Source organism: Vicia villosa, linkage group LG7 (assembly GCF_029867415.1).
Source record: "Vicia villosa cultivar HV-30 ecotype Madison, WI linkage group LG7, Vvil1.0, whole genome shotgun sequence".
NCBI lineage: Eukaryota > Viridiplantae > Streptophyta > Magnoliopsida > Fabales > Fabaceae > Vicia > Vicia villosa.
The window spans coordinates 6,783,734-6,801,466 of NC_081186.1; the positions used below are offsets into that span (position 1 = coordinate 6,783,734).

The 17,733-nt window shown below is 38.8% G+C and overlaps 1 non-coding gene across 1 annotated transcript; it reads right to left on the minus strand.

Moving 5' to 3' along the window:
- Positions 1-1,899: 1,899 nt before the first annotated feature.
- LOC131621137 (small nucleolar RNA R71) lies at positions 1,900-2,006 on the minus strand. The gene has a single exon (XR_009289466.1). It is a non-coding gene; the product is annotated as a small nucleolar RNA R71 (small nucleolar RNA).
- Between the last annotated feature and the right edge of the window lie 15,727 nt (positions 2,007-17,733).

Consider the following 17,733-nt stretch of genomic DNA (forward strand, 5'->3'; position numbering starts at 1 on the left):
CTCCCCTACAAATAGAACCTGCTACCTCAGTTCTAAAGGTTCGATTTCCTGCTAACGAAGTGCTGCCGAAATTGTACCGTGCTTTATATTTTCTACCCGCTTTCATTTCAAACAGTTATTTTCTCACAATGATTTCTACACCGGAAATTGTTGTGAACCTTTTATAAATCTAGCCTTACGTTAGATTTATCGCTTTTATTTTCCTTGTTTTATTTTCCGTCCGTTTAAATTCCGAAGAACGATCCAGCCAACCTGTGGTGGAAGTTCAGTACTCGAAGATTCAATCGCAATTTATTTAATTCAGGTTTAATATTTACCGCCTTTATTTATATATTTATTTGCATGATATATTATATGCCAATTAACATGCCTTTTATTATAAGCCAAATTAATTCATGCATGCTTAACCGTATTAATATGTCTGGCTAAATTACTAAGGTATCGGTATGTAAAGTAAGTTAACTGTGGGATCCGAAATAAATTGGCTTAATTATGTTTTGTTAACTATCACCTGTTCTTGGTTTGTATGTCTAATTTAAATAGTAAGTCTTAAAACCAACAGAGCGAAAGTTTGAGGGGTTAAGACGGTCAAAGGTTAAAATCAATAGAGCGAAAGTTTGAGATCTTTAACTGGATAGTAGACATAGGACATTAGTTTTAAGGATGGCGAAAGCGTATTAAAACTAATTAGGACTTATTTATTTTCAAAAATTGTTTTTACACCCGAGCGGGATGGCGAAAGCGTACGTTAGGGATATTAGCATGTTCCGAGTCAACAGAGCGAAAGTTTGAGATTAGGAGATTTAAATGGATAACAACTTCATAAAACAGGCATTTTATTAATTACATTGTTTCCAAAAAGCTTTTCTAAAATCTAATGGGATGGCGAAAGCGTACATTAGGATTAGGATAGTAATCTAAATCAACAGAGTGAAAGTTTGAGACGAGGATTTTTAACCAATTGAATTAGTAAAGATTTTTAATTAAATTATGTAATAGCCAATGGACCTTCGGATCACCTTAAGTTAAACGAAATACATACTGAAATCTGTCTTTTATTATATTTCTTATTATTCACAATCACTCTCCCTTAGGAACAATCAAAATATTAGTAGCCTTAGCTTTACATAGTAACCTTAGATAACGGTAGATCGATTCATAGTCCCTGTGGATTCGATATCTTTTAAAACTACACGACACGACTGTGCACTTGCAGTTATCCCGATTAATAGACACGTAAAGTCGCGATCAAGTTTTTGGCGCCGTTGCCGGGGACTATTTAAGTCGATATCGTAACTCACTGTTACACCGTAGAGACTAGGGCAATTCTTTCCTTTCTTTCTGAACGATTGTATGCCAAATACTCGTTCACAAGGAGGAGATTTAATACAACGAATTAACGAGATCGAACGTTTCATTAACGTCAAACGTCGAGCTCGCAATCTTCCCGAAGTAGCACCAATTCCGATTAATCAGGAATTGACTTTTACTGATCAAATCAATCAAATCACCCCAAAGTTAGAGATGGCTGCTCTTCGTCCTCTTAGAGACTATGCCGCTCCTTCGCGCGCTGAACCGCACTCAAGTATCGCACCACCTGCAATTGAGGCGAACAATTTCGAACTGAAACCTTCGTTGGTCCAAGCTGTTCAACAGAATCAATTCTCTGGAAGCCCTGCAGACGACCCCAACCTTCATTTATCTGTGTTCGTGCAATATGCCGACACTGTCAAAGCTAACAACGTTAGTTCCGAAGCTATTCGATTACGTCTCTTTCCTTTCTCCTTGAGAGATAGAGCTAGAGCGTGGCTTCAATCCCTGCCTTCTAATTCCATAACTACATGGGACGAATTGAAGAGAGTATTCTTAGCGAGATACTTTCCGCCTAGCAAAACTGCTATGCTAAGAGGTCAAATCAACGGATTTACCCAGAAAGATAACGAATCACTCTTCGAAGCTTGGGAACGTTACAAGGACATGCTTAGACTATGCCCTCATCATGGACTCGAACCATGGCTGATCATCCATACTTTCTATGGTGGTCTCCTATATAACACTAAAATGGCTATAGATGCCGCTGTTGGAGGAGCACTAATGGACAAACCCCATGATGAAGCATACAATCTCATAGAGAACATGGTACAAAACCATTACCAATGGGGTGGAGAACGAGCCGCTCTAGAGAAAGCCCAAACCAAAGGAGGAATGTACGAAGTAAGTGGTATAGACCGCGTTAAAGCTAAAGTAGACGCTTTAACTCAAAAGATCGAGAACTTAACCATCACTCCTTCAGCCACCGCTGCTGCTGTAAGACCTAACTGCGAGATTTGTGGATTGACTGGACATGTAGTTGCCGAATGTCAACTCTTGACTGGAGTCCCATCTGATCAAGTAAACTATGCTCAAGGAAACCCTTATTCTAACACGTACAACCCTGGATGGAAAAACCATCCGAACTTTTCTTATAAAAACAACAACGCGTTGTACGCGCCTGGACAAGCACCTGCTGTACCACCTGGCTACCAAAAAGCGCCTGTAGCTGCTCAAAACACCCCTAGGAAGTCGAATCTAGAAATCATGATGGAGAACTTTATAGCTTCCCAACAACAAACCAATAAGGACTTCCTGAATCAAAACAACCACAATAGCGAGCAACTAAAACAACTATTGAACAAAGTAGATGCCTTAGCTACGCATAACAAAATGTTAGAAACTCAAATTTCACAAGTAGCTCAACAACGAGCACCTACTACTGCCCCTGCTGACACGTTTCCTGCTCAACGACAACCTAATCCTAAAGGACATGTGAACGCGATAACACTACGAAGTGGAACGAATTACGGTGGACCCATTGATCCTAGAACTCAAAACGCACCCATGTCCCAACAAGAGTCAAAGGAAACCCAAAGGACACCAACTGATGATCAAACTGCTAAGACTAATGAGAGCAACAACAAAGTGGAACCTGAAAAAGAAAAACCTTACGTTCCACCACCACCTTATAAGCCACTAATTCCTTACCCTCAGAGATTAGCTAAATCAAAAACCGAAGCGCAATTTAAAAGATTTGTAGAACTTCTGAAACAATTAAACATAACCATACCATTCACAGAAGCCATAACTGAAATGCCTTCGTACGCTAATTCCTAAAAGAAATTCTATCAAACAAAAAGAAACTCGAGGATAACGAAACTGTAACGCTTACCGCTGAATGTAGCGCTATCATCCAAAATAACATGCCTCTAAAACTGAAAGATCCTGGTAGTTTCTATATACCCTGCGTAATAGGAAAAACCATCATAGAGAACGCCCTGTGCGATTTAGGAGCCAGTGTTAGTTTAATGCCTCTTCCAACCTGTAAGAAACTAAATCTTGGTGAGCTTAAGGCAACGAGAATGTCTCTTCAACTAGCTGACCGTTCAGTCAAATACCCGGTAGGAATGTTAGAAAATATCCCTGTTCGTGTATGTCAATTCTACATCCCAACTGACTTCATCATAATGGATATCCAAGAAGATTCTAACATCCCGATCATATTAGGAAGACCGTTCTTAGCAACCGCTGGTGCAATTATAGACGTCAAGCGAGGAAAACTTACTTTCGAAGTAGGAGAAGAGAAAATAGAATTTATTCTTTCCCAATTCCTAAAAGCACCATCTATAATTGACACATGCTGCTCTGCCGACATAATCGACGAGTGTGTTAATGAAATAAAATCCGAACCAAATAAGGAAACCGAGATCCTAAAAATTCCTATACCGCCAATCTTTGAAGATGACAACTGGCGTGGGGAATATCAAGATGACCACCTGAGTGAATGTTTGGCTCTAACTCCTGATCCTATACCTGGACCTAAGAAACCTGCTATAGAATTGAAAACACTACCTACCGATCTTAGATACGAATTTCTAGACGAAGAACTAAACCGACCAGTTATAGTGAACGCCAACTTAGGACAAACCGAGACTGAAAAATTACTTACTGTCCTGAGAAAATACCCAACCGCTTTAGGATATAACATATCAGATCTGAAAGGAATAAGTCCTTCCCTCTGTATGCACCGCATTATGCTCGAAGACGATTGTAAAACCTCTAGAGAACATCAAAGGCGAATAAATCCGATTATGAGCGATGTGGTTAAAAAGGAAATTCAAAAACTGCTAGAAGCCGGAATAATATATCCTATATCCGATAGTAAATGGGTTAGTCCTGTTCATGTCGTACCAAAGAAACGATGAGTTACTGTAATCACTAACGCAAAAGGCGAATCTGTAGCACAACGTACCCAAACTGGATGGAGAATGTGCATTGACTATAGAAAGCTAAACAAAGCCACCCGAAAAGACCATTTCCCTTTACCTTTCATAGATCAAATGCTCGAACGCCTAGCTAAACACTCACATTTCTGTTATCTGGATGGATACTCCAGATTTTTCCAAATTCCTATCCACCCTGACGACCAAGAGAAGACCACGTTTACATGTCCTTATGGTACATTCGCTTATAGAAGAATGCCTTTTGGACTTTGCAATGCACCAGCGACCTTCGAAAGATGCATGATGGCAATATTTGCCGACTTCCTAGATGGAATAATGGAGGTCTTTATGGACGACTTCTCGGTCTGTGGAGGAAGTTTTGAAAAATGCTTAGAGAACCTCGAATTGGTACTTAAACGATGCGTAAGCGTAAACCTAGTCCTTAATTGGGAAAAATGCCACTTTATGGTTCGACAAGGAATTGTACTTGGACACATCGTATCTGATAGAGGGATCGAAGTAGATAAAGCCAAAATCGAAATTACCGAAAACCTTCAACCTCCCAAAACTGTTAGAGAAATAAGAAGTTTTCTAGGACACGCTGGTTTTTACCGACGTTTCATTAAGGATTTCTCTAAAATAACCAAACCCTTAACTGAATTACTAATGAAAGACGCCGAATTCATTTTTACCGATAGATGCACTGAAGCATTTCATACGCTTAAACGAGCATTAATCTCTGCGCCAATTATGCAACCTCCCGACTGGAATGAGCCTTTCGAAATAATGTGTGACGCAAGTGATTATGCTGTAGGAGCCGTTCTAGGGCAAAGAAAGGATAAGAAACTACATATCATATACTATGCGAGTAGAACCCTAGACGAAGCTCAGATGAATTATGCCACGACAGAAAAAGAATTATTAGCTGTCGTATTCGCATTAGACAAGTTCCGTTCTTACCTGGTAGGAGCCAAAATAATCATATACACTGACCACGCCGCCATTAGGTACCTCCTAACCAAGAAGGACGCCAAACCGAGACTGTTGAGATGGATCCTGTTATTACAAGATTTCGACCTGGAAATTAAAGATAAAAAGGGAACTGAAAATGTTGTAGCAGATCACCTCTCTCGATTGGAAAATCTGAAACCCGAACAAGTGCCAATTGACGATGATTTCCCTTATGAAAGACTCATCGCTCAGTTAGAAGCCAATGAATTAGAACCATACCATCCAAACGCTGAAACCAACAACTTTGCAGAAGTAGCTTTAGCCCGCTCTGACACACCTTGGTATGCAGATTTCGTAAACTACCTAGCTGCTGGTGTGCTTCCTCCTGATCTAAGTTACCAACAGAAGAGGAAATTCTTCCATGACCTAAAACATTACTATTGGGACGACCCACTCCTGTTCAAAAGAGGCCCCGATGGAATCTTTAGACGTTGTGTACCCGAGGAAGAAATAGGAAGTAGAATAACACACTGTCATTCTGCACCGTGTGGAGGACACCATAGCACATCTAGAACCTGCGCCAAAATCCTTCAATCTGGACTCTTCTGGCCCAACCTGTGGAAAGATGTTTATTTTGCTGTACTAAACTGTGATAGATGCCAACGAACCGGAAATATTTCGAGACGTGACGAAATGCCTCAAAAAGGCATTCTAGAAGTAGAAATATTTGACGTCTGGGGAATAGACTTTATGGGTCCGTTTCCGTCATCGTTTGGAAATCAATATATACTCGTAGCTGTCGATTACGTTTCAAAATGGATAGAAGCTATCGCTTCTCCTACAAACGATACACGAGTAGTTATCAAACTCTTCAAAAACGTCATCTTTCCTAGGTTCGGTGTGCCAAGACTGGTAACTAGCGATGGTGGTTCCCATTTCATTTCAAGAATACTTGAGAAACTCCTTCGAAAATATGGAGTAAATCATCGAATAGCTACACCATACCATCCACAAACAAGCGGACAAGTAGAAGTATCTATCCGCGAAATAAAACAAATATTGGAGAAAACTGTTGCTATATCTAGAAAAGATTGGTCAACCAAGCTAAATGAAGCTTTATGGGCTTATAGAACAGCTTTCAAAACTCCAATAGGAACTACCCCATTCAAACTCGTTTATGGAAAATCATGCCACCTCCCGGTAGAGTTAGAACATAAAGCCTATTGGGCCATTAAGAATTTAAACCTAAACTACACTGCCGCTGGTGAGAAACTACTTCTAGACATAAACGAATTAGAAGAACTTAGACAAGACGCTTACGAAAACGCCAAAATCTATAAAGAGAAAACGAAAAAATGGCACGACAAGCGTATATCTAGGAAAATTTTTAGCATAGGCGATAAAGTACTTTTATTTAATTCTAGACTAAAATTATTTCCTGGTAAGTTACGATCTAGATGGTCTGGCCCTTTCGAAATAACTAACATATTTCCGAGTGGAGCGATAGAAATCAAAGGAGAAACCGTCAAACCTTTTGTCGTAAATGGGCAACGTCTTAAGTATTACCATCATCTCGAACACGATGAAAACATCGAACATTTTAAACTTGACGAGCCGCCCGCTCATTTGAAAAAATTGTTTTCTATTTTAAAATCGTCGAGCTTATGACATAAAACAAAGCGCTTGGTGGGAGACAACCCACAATTATTTTTATTCCTTTTACTATTTAACTTTTATTTTTAATTTTTAATTTTCTATCCCATTTTGAATTATTTTAATTTTCTATCCCATTTTGAATTATTTTAATTTTCCTATATTTTTATATTTTTCCTACATTTTATAATAATTACTGTAATTATAACTGCTATCTTAAATCGAGAAAATATTTCCTTTTTATAATTATATTTATTATTATAACTTGTTACATTCTAATTTTATTTTATTTTTATTTTTTCTCTTTATTTTACTTTTAAATCAACACTAGCCTAGTTCACACTTAATCTTAATATTTTCAACTTCTAGGTTTTCTTAACTACTAACTAAGATGCAAGAAGTCGATAATATGGAAGTTGTGTTCCGTGGTAGAGGACAAGAAGCAAGATTTGATAAGCTGGCTGAAAGACAAATGGATTTGACTTGCTACCCTCACCAGCCGACTATGGTAAGACTTGGTATCGAAGAAAGCGTTTTGCACTTGCTAAACCAAATCGGTTGGACCGGTTCTCACCTGTTCCGCAAGTTTAGTACCTACCGGAAGCTCACTCTGGAATTCTTGAGTTCCATGACTTATCTTCCTAACTGTGGACAAGGACTGAGAAAAGGAGTCATTCTCTTTCGACTCTTTGGTATGGAATTTAACTTTTGCATCCGAGATTTTGCTGAAATGCTAGAACTACCTCATGGATCGGATGCATACACCCAAGTAGCTGAAGACAGTCTTGCATACTGGGAGCTGGAAAGATACTGGGGCAAGATCACTGGAAACGATAACCCTGAAGAGAACGAATTCCAATTTGAGAACATCCATAACCCTTCTTTCAGATACTTCCATAAGATCATTGCTCATTACATCTTTGGTAAACCCGATAATGTCACCGAAGTTTCTAGAGAAGAGTTATTCATCATGTTCTGCTCCTCTCAAAATCGTCCGGTCAATGCCATCGCTTTCATGCTAACAAACTTCGAGCGAATCACGCAAGACGAAGTTTCACCTATTAGGATCGGCGGATTTGTCACTATTATTGCTAATGCTATAGGACTGAGAATACCTCTACTTAGATTGACACCTCTTGGTTCCCACAATTCTATGGACATTCACTTCTACTTCAACCGAGGTATCATCGGTAACCTTGGACCTGATCAGTTTGATTTGCTCATTGATAACAAAGTATTGGATCAGTTCACCTTACCGAGTCCTAGGACGAGTGTGCACAACCCTGCTAACTGGCTTTACTATGGTCAGATTCCTGAGAGAGAACCCTCACCTGAAACCCCTCAAGCTTATGAACATTTTGATGAGGAAATGTACGTATCGGAATCTGAGCCTGACACTCCTCCTGGATACTATGACCCTATTCTTGAAGATGAACCCATTCCTGATTATGAACCTCTTTCTGAAGATGAACCCACTCCCGAGTATGAGCCTGAGACTCCTTCTGAAGATTCTGTTGATGATTACACTGTTGATATGACTGATGTCGAGCTTGAACCACAACAACCCGCTGCATCCACCGCATCAGTGAACCAAAGAATGCCTAATCAGAACACACACGAGCAAGCCATCACTGCACTGCAACAAGATGTACAACATGTGCGCAACGAGCTACACACTTTGTAAATGCACTTCTTCGATTTCATCGACACCGTCAATGCTCAGTTCGACAAAGTTTTCAAACACATTTATTCTAATGTGCACAACAATAGACGTGGCTAGATGTTACCGTTTAGATTATTAGATTTTATTTCTAGTTTTAGCAATTTCAATTTCTAGTTTAGAATTTCACTTTCTGCACTTTTACATTCTGTTTCTGTCAACACTCAGTACCAGTTTAATTTTAAATGCATTATTTTATTCATTACTGCCACTGTGTTATACTGCATTACTATTAACTGCTATATATTCCTGTTTACCATATTTTTGCTGTTTATAGTATGAAACAATGACACTGTTCTGAACTATTATTCTGTACTTAATGCTATCTGTCAGAACTGGTCCACACCCCTGCACGCATGAAACCCACCTGCCTGAGCTAGGAGACGCACGTCTCCAATCATGTGGGACCAGCACTCTGCACGCAAAGGACATGAGACGCCCGTCTCCATGCCCTGTTCCCCAGCAGACTGACTGCCTGAGACGCGCGTCTTCCCAAGGCCAGCAGTCTGCGTGGCTGCAATTTTGACCACGCAGAAGACCACCATAACTCCCATTTTTGAATTTTGAATTTGAATTTCAAAATTCATTCTTCTTCATTCTCCCCATTATTTCTTCCATTTAAACACCATAAAACTCATTCATCCTCCATTATTCACCTCTTTAACTCTAAATCATTTCCCATTTCTCCATTCCATTCAAACTTCAAACATCACCATAATTCCATTTTAATTCTACATTAACCACACCATTTTCAAACCTCACTATAAAACCATACCACCACCACTCTTATTCTTCACAACCTCCATACCATTTTTTACTCTTCTACTCTCCATTCTATTTTTCTTTCCAAACTCACCATGCCTCCACGTTCAATCATCCGTAGTGTGCGTCCAGAGAGACCACCCCCTAACCTTGACAATATTATTTTCCGAGAAGACGACAACGATGCTCAAAGAACCAAATACCTCGCATTCTATGAACGTTCGGTTGTTCCCACAAAATTTGTGAACATCGAATGTCTAGAAACTCTGGGTCTCATTGATGGTGTCACCCGTTTACTCACTAAATATAGCCTACACCATCTTTGTACCGAACCCGTACCAACTTATGAGCCGCTTGTCTTGGAGTTCTTGAGCTCTTTCAACTACGACACTACTTCTGATCAACCGCTCTCAACCGGTAGCATCCAATTTCGGATGTTCAACCGTGAATATACTCTGGATCAAGAAGTAGTGGCTACATACTTGCATTTTAATAATGCACCAAATGCTCTCCGCACTATCTTTCAAGAACTCGATGGTCGTTCGTGGGAGCAACATGCTTTCGAACTTTGGTTTAATCTTACTGGAGAAGTTCCTACCGGTTGGAGGGCTCTACATGCTTCTCACATCCAAAACCCCGCTATACGTTATTTTCAACGTGTTTTGGGGCATACTATTTTTGCGAGATCCAACAACCATAAGGTAAACCAAAATCAAATAGTTTTCCTCTATTGTGCGCTAAACAATCTCCGTTTCAATGCCGCACCTTTTATGCTCCAACACATCCAAGGCTGCATCAACGCCCCCGCTACAAACCCCTTTCTATTTGGCGGAATTATTACTTCCTTGGCCTGTGCCTTAGGTCTTGGTGATGACCTCATCTCCCTCTCTCATCTCATGATGCCTGCTCAATCACTCGACCTCACTTACTGCCGTGACTCCCACTTGGTTTCACCCCGCCATGATGGTCGATACATTTTGGTCGTCAACAAAGTTCTGATTCTTTATGTCGTCCTTCCATGCCCAGAAAGAATCAACATCCGTTATGTTCAGCATTGGAGGCTTATTGAAGACAATCCTCAAAATAACCAACCTGAACATCCTAATGAACCTGTGGATGCAATGGAAGAAGAACTCAACCAAGAACAAGCTGATGTCAACCAACCTCCTCAAAACAACCCTCCGCCTATCACTCTTGATGCCATGTATGCTGCAATTCAACGACAAGACCACCTATTTCAAGCTATGCAGACAAACCAAAATGAAACACTGAGGCTTATTCGAGAGATGCAACAAGAGCACTGTGACTATGCTATTAGGAACGAAGGCCAATACACTGAAATTGCTACACAATTGAATGATGTTTACATTCGTGTAAATGGCTCTCCTACTGATAGACGTCGCCGTGTTCGTACAAGGGGCGCAAGCAGTTCTCGCAACCGCAACACTGAGGAGTAGTTCTCATGCATTGAGGACACTGCATCATTTAAGTCTGGGGGAGTCGTATTACTTGCTTTAGTTTTATTTCCTTTTAGTTTATTTCCCTTCCCTTCAGTTTTATTTCCCTTCCTTGTAACGTTTTTCTAATTCAATAAAGAATATTTATGGAATTTCAAGTATTATCTTTATAATTCCGTAGTTATTTCAATTTCTTCCATTTTCTTGAGCCATAACAAATTTTTTGCTCCTAAACGGTAAACATAAAACCCCACACGTTCGAGAAATACGAAGCTACTCAAACACCAAACGCATAGAAATTGACTAAGATTCAAGTCAATATCCTTATTGTCCCAACACTCTAAAAACCCCAAGTATGCGTAACTCTTAGTAGTTTATTCTAGCAGTCGGCACCGTCTTAGATACCAACTACGCAGAGAGTCGATGAATATAAGTGTATGGTCCTCATAATAATAATTATGTGCTTAACCGTAATAAGAAATGTGCCTACTAAGTAAGGTGATCCTCACAAGATCATTTAACCTAACGGTCGCAAATCTCAAATACAAAGAATTTAAAAACTCATTGTTGATTGGTTCAGAAGTCATCTGGTACTGAACTTGGTAGGAGGGACTATTGTCCGATTCCCCACGATCAACAAATGAGCGCTAAGGAGTATACCACATAATTGTGCCAGAACTCCATAAGAAGGATCATAGTCACTAACCGACTACTCTGCTATGTGCATGTCAAGATAATGGGCTTAATGTGATTGCGCGCGAATGAAAAGGGTAAAACATGATGACGAGTCAAGGTCAAGCTATAATGGCATGATTCGGATTGGTATGCATACTTGGAGTTGTCTAGTGTCGCTACTATAAGTTTATTTCTAGAATCTGCAACATTATTTTCAAACAAGAACACTATGTAGCTGAGTATGACCGAACGACGTGGTGGAAGCGTATTTCATTTCGCTGTCCTCCTATCTTTACCTTATTATTTTGCTTGAGGACAAGCAAAGGTTCAAGTCTGGGGGAATTTGATAACACGATTTTATATCGTATATTTAGCTTGAAATCCGTAGATATTTATAGCATTTTTCGTTTATTATGTTGATTTATTATGATATTACGCGAGTTTTTGCTTTGTTTCAGGTTTTACACTCTTATTATGACTATTTGTGAAAAGGAAAAGAAATGGAGCTAAAACGACCACTAATTATGCCTAAAAGATGAAAAATGGGTGCTGAAGTGGAAAGGAGGTGCAAATAAGGCCCAAATGTGCTAAAGAAGACCCAAAGGCCCAAAAGAGACGAACCAGCCGACTGAAGATCAAATGTGCATGGCCCAAACCACACAAGCAAGTGGAGACGCACGTCTCCACGTCTCAATGGCCACATCAGCAAAAGGGAGACGCACGTTTCCAGTCCCCTACATTTTCTCCACTTGAGACGCACGTCTCAAGTCATTCAAAGGAGCTTCCTGAAGAAGCGGAGACGCACGTCTCCAAGCCCAGTCTGAAAAAGCTCCCTCTTTTCACGCAACGTCATAGCAAAGCCTCCCATATAAATAGAACCTGCTACCTCAGTTCTAAAGGTCCGATTTCCTGCTAACGAATTGCTGCCGAAATTGTACCGTGCTTTATATTTTCTACCCGCTTTCATTTCAAACAGTTATTTTCTCACAACGATTTTATATAAAGAACAAATTTTTTTTATGATTTTTTGATTGGTTAGAATAATTAAAAAGCAAATATATAAATATATACTAATTAATTATGCAAAATATTGAAATTTTAAAGAAAAATAAAATATTTTTATTTCAGAAAATAATATATTATTTTAGAAGTCTAAAAATATTTTTTGTGTATTTTTTGGATTTTTAAAACTATTTTTAATTAATTTAACAAAGAAATTAAAATAAAATAGAAAATAAAATAGAAAATAAAAGGATACTGATCCTGTGTGGTTTGATTGAGGGAGTATGATGTGCACGCGCGTTCTGAAGCGTTGGATGAGCTGTTAAGAAAGATCAGGTGGTCCAGAAATTGAGGCACGTGGTATACGTTACACCTGCAAAACACTGGATTAGTGGAAAGTTTAAAAAAGTACGCGCGCTGCTGAACCAATAGGAGGAAGACACGTCTTCGTCTTCAACCTTCAGACAAGGCCTTTAACAGCGCTTTTGTAAAAAAGCGCTATAGTAAGTGAGCCCTAATTCTGCAAAATAACGAATAGGGGTAAACAAGCAAATAAATTTGGCGCGATGGTACCATTCAACTCGTTTTGTCCATACGAATCTAATGGTACTATTTAGAACCTCTAATTTTGCCTAATTTGGAAAGCCCTAATTTTGAAGCTATGAACCCTAAAATGGTAGTTTCGTTTACACGTGTTCAAACTTCAATTAAGTTTCCAGAAATGATCTACACCTCAAACCAAACTTAATAGTATGTCTATATCTTGTTAAGCATGTGTGAATAACCAGATACGAATTGATTTTAGTTTGAACAAATTTGGACCTGTATAGCTCGATTCAATGAGCTTCAAGGCTTGTAACTGATTGGGATAGTTTCAGTGATGTTCAAGGAAGGTGTCTGAATGCTTAGTTTGTATTGAAATGGACTGAAATTACAAATTCGAACTTGAATTTTCTTTGAAACTTTTCAAGTGATTACAAGTGTGTATGAGCTAAGCTTTGCTTCTGAACTTGCCTCCTCTCTGTTACTGAACTATGATAGCTTATTTATAAGCATTGAGTGCTTAGAATTGAAGCTAATATGCAACTAGTTGCCTTTGTTGAAATCTTGCATTTTTTAATATTAAAAAAGCTTTGATTTCTTGACCAAGTCCCCTTGCCTCCAATGCACCTGCCTTGCTCTTCAATTCTCTGCAGAAAGGTAGAGATTCCTTGGGTGAGTCATGCTTGGAAGTTAAGCTACCATTTATCCATCCATTTTTCTTTTAATTTAATCTTAAAATAAGACAAAATTATGCCAAAAATGGATAAAAAAAGGTGTGGGCTTAGTCTTGGTCGTGGGAGGCCCATATCATCATGGAAATGATGTTTGAATGCTGAAAACTTGGCCCCATTTGGAAAAAATACATTTTTGAGCAATGTTGATTTCATGTATTTTCCCAAAATTTAGCCAACTTCAACAAGGTGTAAATCCTTCAATTTTTGTCATATGAAGGAGATCTTGCACTTTTTAGAAACCTCAAAGAGTCCTCTAACCAATGTCTTTGGTCTCATGTCAAAATGATTTTTGATGCTCCTTGTGTGTCCTTTTGAAAAAAGTGTCTTTTTGTTGACTTTGAAAATGACCTGTAATGTTTTTGGTCATATTTTTCAAATGGTGAATCCAATGACCATGGGATCAATGGCATTTGAAAGATAATTGAATTTCCTTCAAAATGAGCTTTGGTTTGAATTTTTTGGATGAAGGATGAGAGAGTTATGATCAGTCAAAGTTGAGTTGACTTTTCAGGCAAAAACCCTAATTTTGAATCTTAGGGTTTTGTTGATTTTTGATCTTTCCTTGATGAATTATGATCATCCAATGATCAAATGATGAATCCTTTGACAAAATATGGACTTTGACAAAAAATTTCATTTTTGACTGTCTGTTGACTTTTTTGGTCAAACGGGTCGTCTGTTGACTGTTTGAGCTGCTGACGGTGCGTCTGAGTGAATTGAAGTTTGAAAATTTGTATGATGGTACTTTGAGATATATGGATGTGTATGAAATCCATTTGAGCTCTCAAAAACTTGTTGCTCCTGTAAAAACAAGAAAAACCCTGATTAGGGACTGTTTGTGTAGGAGACAGTTAAACGTACCTGATTTTTGTGCAGTGTTGAGTTTCTGCTAATCGCGTGATATTCAGAAGACTTCTAGCACAAAAGATCTTGGAATTTTTAATTGTGAAAGATTGATTTGATTGATGGTACAAAACACTGAGAATTGTACTGCCAGCAGTTTGGCTGTCGACTGACTGTTCAGGTAGCAGTTAGAGTGAAAAATCAACAGTCAAAGTGAATTTTCTTTTTTGTTGTTTTTGTTTTTGTTTTATGTGAAAAATGAAAGTTTATTTTCATGACTTGTTAAAAAACACAGACATAATAAATAACTATTATTTACTGTTACCAGTACAGTCTGAGTTTCCTGATTTTGCGCCTGCAAAAAAGATTTAACTCTGTACCAATTGTGCCAGTACTATTTATCTGTAAATAAATAAATAGCATGTGTGAAGTAATAAACAGTATTTGGCGTTTGCGTAAGAATAAATTCAACTGCAAGCCAAATTACTGTATAAGAAAAATTCTAAAAACTAAGTGTTTCATATGTCAGGATATTTGTTGAAATAAAAATCCATGATTATATGAGACTCTTAATTTACAGATTGGAGTTTTCTTGAAAAAAGATGCGGGCAAATTTTGGGGTATAACATTCACTTATGTCGTTGTTTCTTGTTAAAATGGTATTCGTTGTATGTTTCCGCATAGCATAGCATAACATTAAGTTGAACGGTGTGATGTTGATATGTGACCGTGTTGAAGGCTTTGCGTTATTCCTCGAAATTACTGGCAATGTTCTAAGTTGGGAGTTTTACTCCAATGGTACCACATGCATATGCATAGTTGAGCCGCATTCGAGTCGTTGTTAGCTGTTGTTGGTTGAAATTGTTGTCTATGCATTGTGATGCTTATGTGTTGATTTGTTGAAGATGCCGATGTGTTGATACCGAGACTATTCTTTGATGATGTTCTTTGGGTTGTTTATGTTGATTTTGTGTGAAATGGTGATTCAGTTATACTCCTTACCTAATATATGATTTATCGTAATCCTATTTATACAGTTTGATATCTCACCCTTTCTGTTTGAATGTTGTCTCCACGTGGGTAACGTGCAGGTAATCCAGATGAGTATCTATTTCCGCTTATAGTCGAGTTTTGGGTGTCATTGCTCTGATACATAGCACTTGGGGGGAAATGAACACTTGATTGATGTTGTTATTTGTTTATTGAACCTTATGATGTATTTGAGGAGTTGTTTGCATTGCTGCTTTTTATGAATCAAAAGATTTTATGTCTTAATTGTTGAATCATCGTGAATCTGTTGCATGTTGAACCTAAGTTTGGGTTATGCTCTAAATACTATGTATTCCGAAGTTGAGATATATGTTATGAGTTTTGTTCACTCCAATCATGATAGTGTTATGTATTAGTTTAAAAAGCATGACAGGTTTATGTTTATGTTGAATGTGTGACATCCTGATTCTGTTGAGAATTTTTATACTCTGATTTTTCCACATAAATGCTTGGGGTAGATTTGGGGTGTTACAGAGATGACTAGTAGAAACGATGCTGCAATTTTTGTCGCATTGGAGGCTATGGCCCAGGTTTTGGCAAATCAGCCAAATGCCGTTGAGAGTGTTGGATCTCGCAGTTTGGCTACTTTCTAGAGGGAGAATCCTCCGGTCTTCAAAGGCAAGCATGACCCAGATGGCGCATTTGAATGGTTGAAGGAGATTGAGAGGATCTTCCATGTGTTGCATTATACTCCAACACAGAAGGTTCGTTATGGTACTCATTTGTTGGTAGTCGAAGCTAATGACTGGTGGCTAGAGACTCTTCAGAGATTGGAGGTGGCAGGTGAAGAATCACTCGGGCTGTGTTCCGTAGAGAGTTTCTGAGGAAGTATTATCCTTAATATGTCCGAGGTAAGAAAGAGATTGGGTTCCTTAAGCTGAAATAGGGGAATATAGCAGTGACAGAGTATGCTGCAAGGTTCACTGAGTTGGCTAAGTTCTATTCGCACTCTGATGGAGAGGGTGTTGAGTTCTCAAAGTGCATCGAATTTGAGAACGGGTTGCGCTCTGAGATCAAGACGGTTGTTGGGTATCAGAAGATTTGTATTTCCCTGAATTGGTTGATAGTTGCAGGATCTTTGAAGAAGATAACAATGCTCATTACAAGGTTGTTATTGACAAGAGAGGCAAGAAACAACAGAACCGCGGAAAACCGTATGATGCTCTAGGTGGTAGGGGTAAACAGAGAGTTTCTCAGGGTTAGAGAACTAGTGGGGTAAGTGATCCTCCTAGTGTGACTTGTTTCAATTGCAGGAAACCTGGCCATAAGAGTACTGCGTGCAACATTTTGGTGAAGAAATGTTTTCGTTGTGGTAAGATAGGACATGCTATGTCAGATTGTAAGCATAATGAAATGGTTTGTTTTAACTATGGTGAAGAAGGACACATTGGGAGTCAGTGTCCGAAACCAAAGAAGGCACAAGCTGGTGGAAGAGTGTTTGCTTTGGCTAGAACTCAGACACCGAATGAGGACAGACTTATCAGAGGTACATGTTTCATAAATAATTCTACTTTAATTACTATTATTGATACTGGTGCTACTCATTGTTTTATTGCTGCTGATTGCGTTAAGAGATTGGGTCTTGTGTCATCTTCTATGAATGGTGAGATGGTAGTTGAGGTTCTAGCTAAGGGATCAGTGACTACTTCTCAAGTATGTTTGAAGTGTCCTTTGTCGATCTTCGACAGGGACTTTGCTGTTGATTTAGTTTGTTTTCCATTAAGTGGTTTAGATGTAATTTTAGGGATGAACTGGTTAGAGTATAGCCATGTTCATATTAACTGTTATAACAAGTCTATGAGGTTTTGAATTGCTGAAGAGGAAGAAGTTGGTTTGGTGTCCCCTAAGCAGTTGCGACAATTGTTGAAGGAAGAAGCTGAGATGTTCTCATTGATGGCATCATTGTCGATTGAGAATCAAGCTATAATTGACAAGTTGCATGTGGTGCGTGAGTTTCCTGAAGTTTTCTCTGATGAAATTCCTGATGTATCGCCAGAAAGAGAGGTTGAATTTGCTATTTATCTTGTACCTGGTACCAGACCTGTTTTTATGGCACCGTACAGGATGTCTGCATCTGAGTTGGCTGA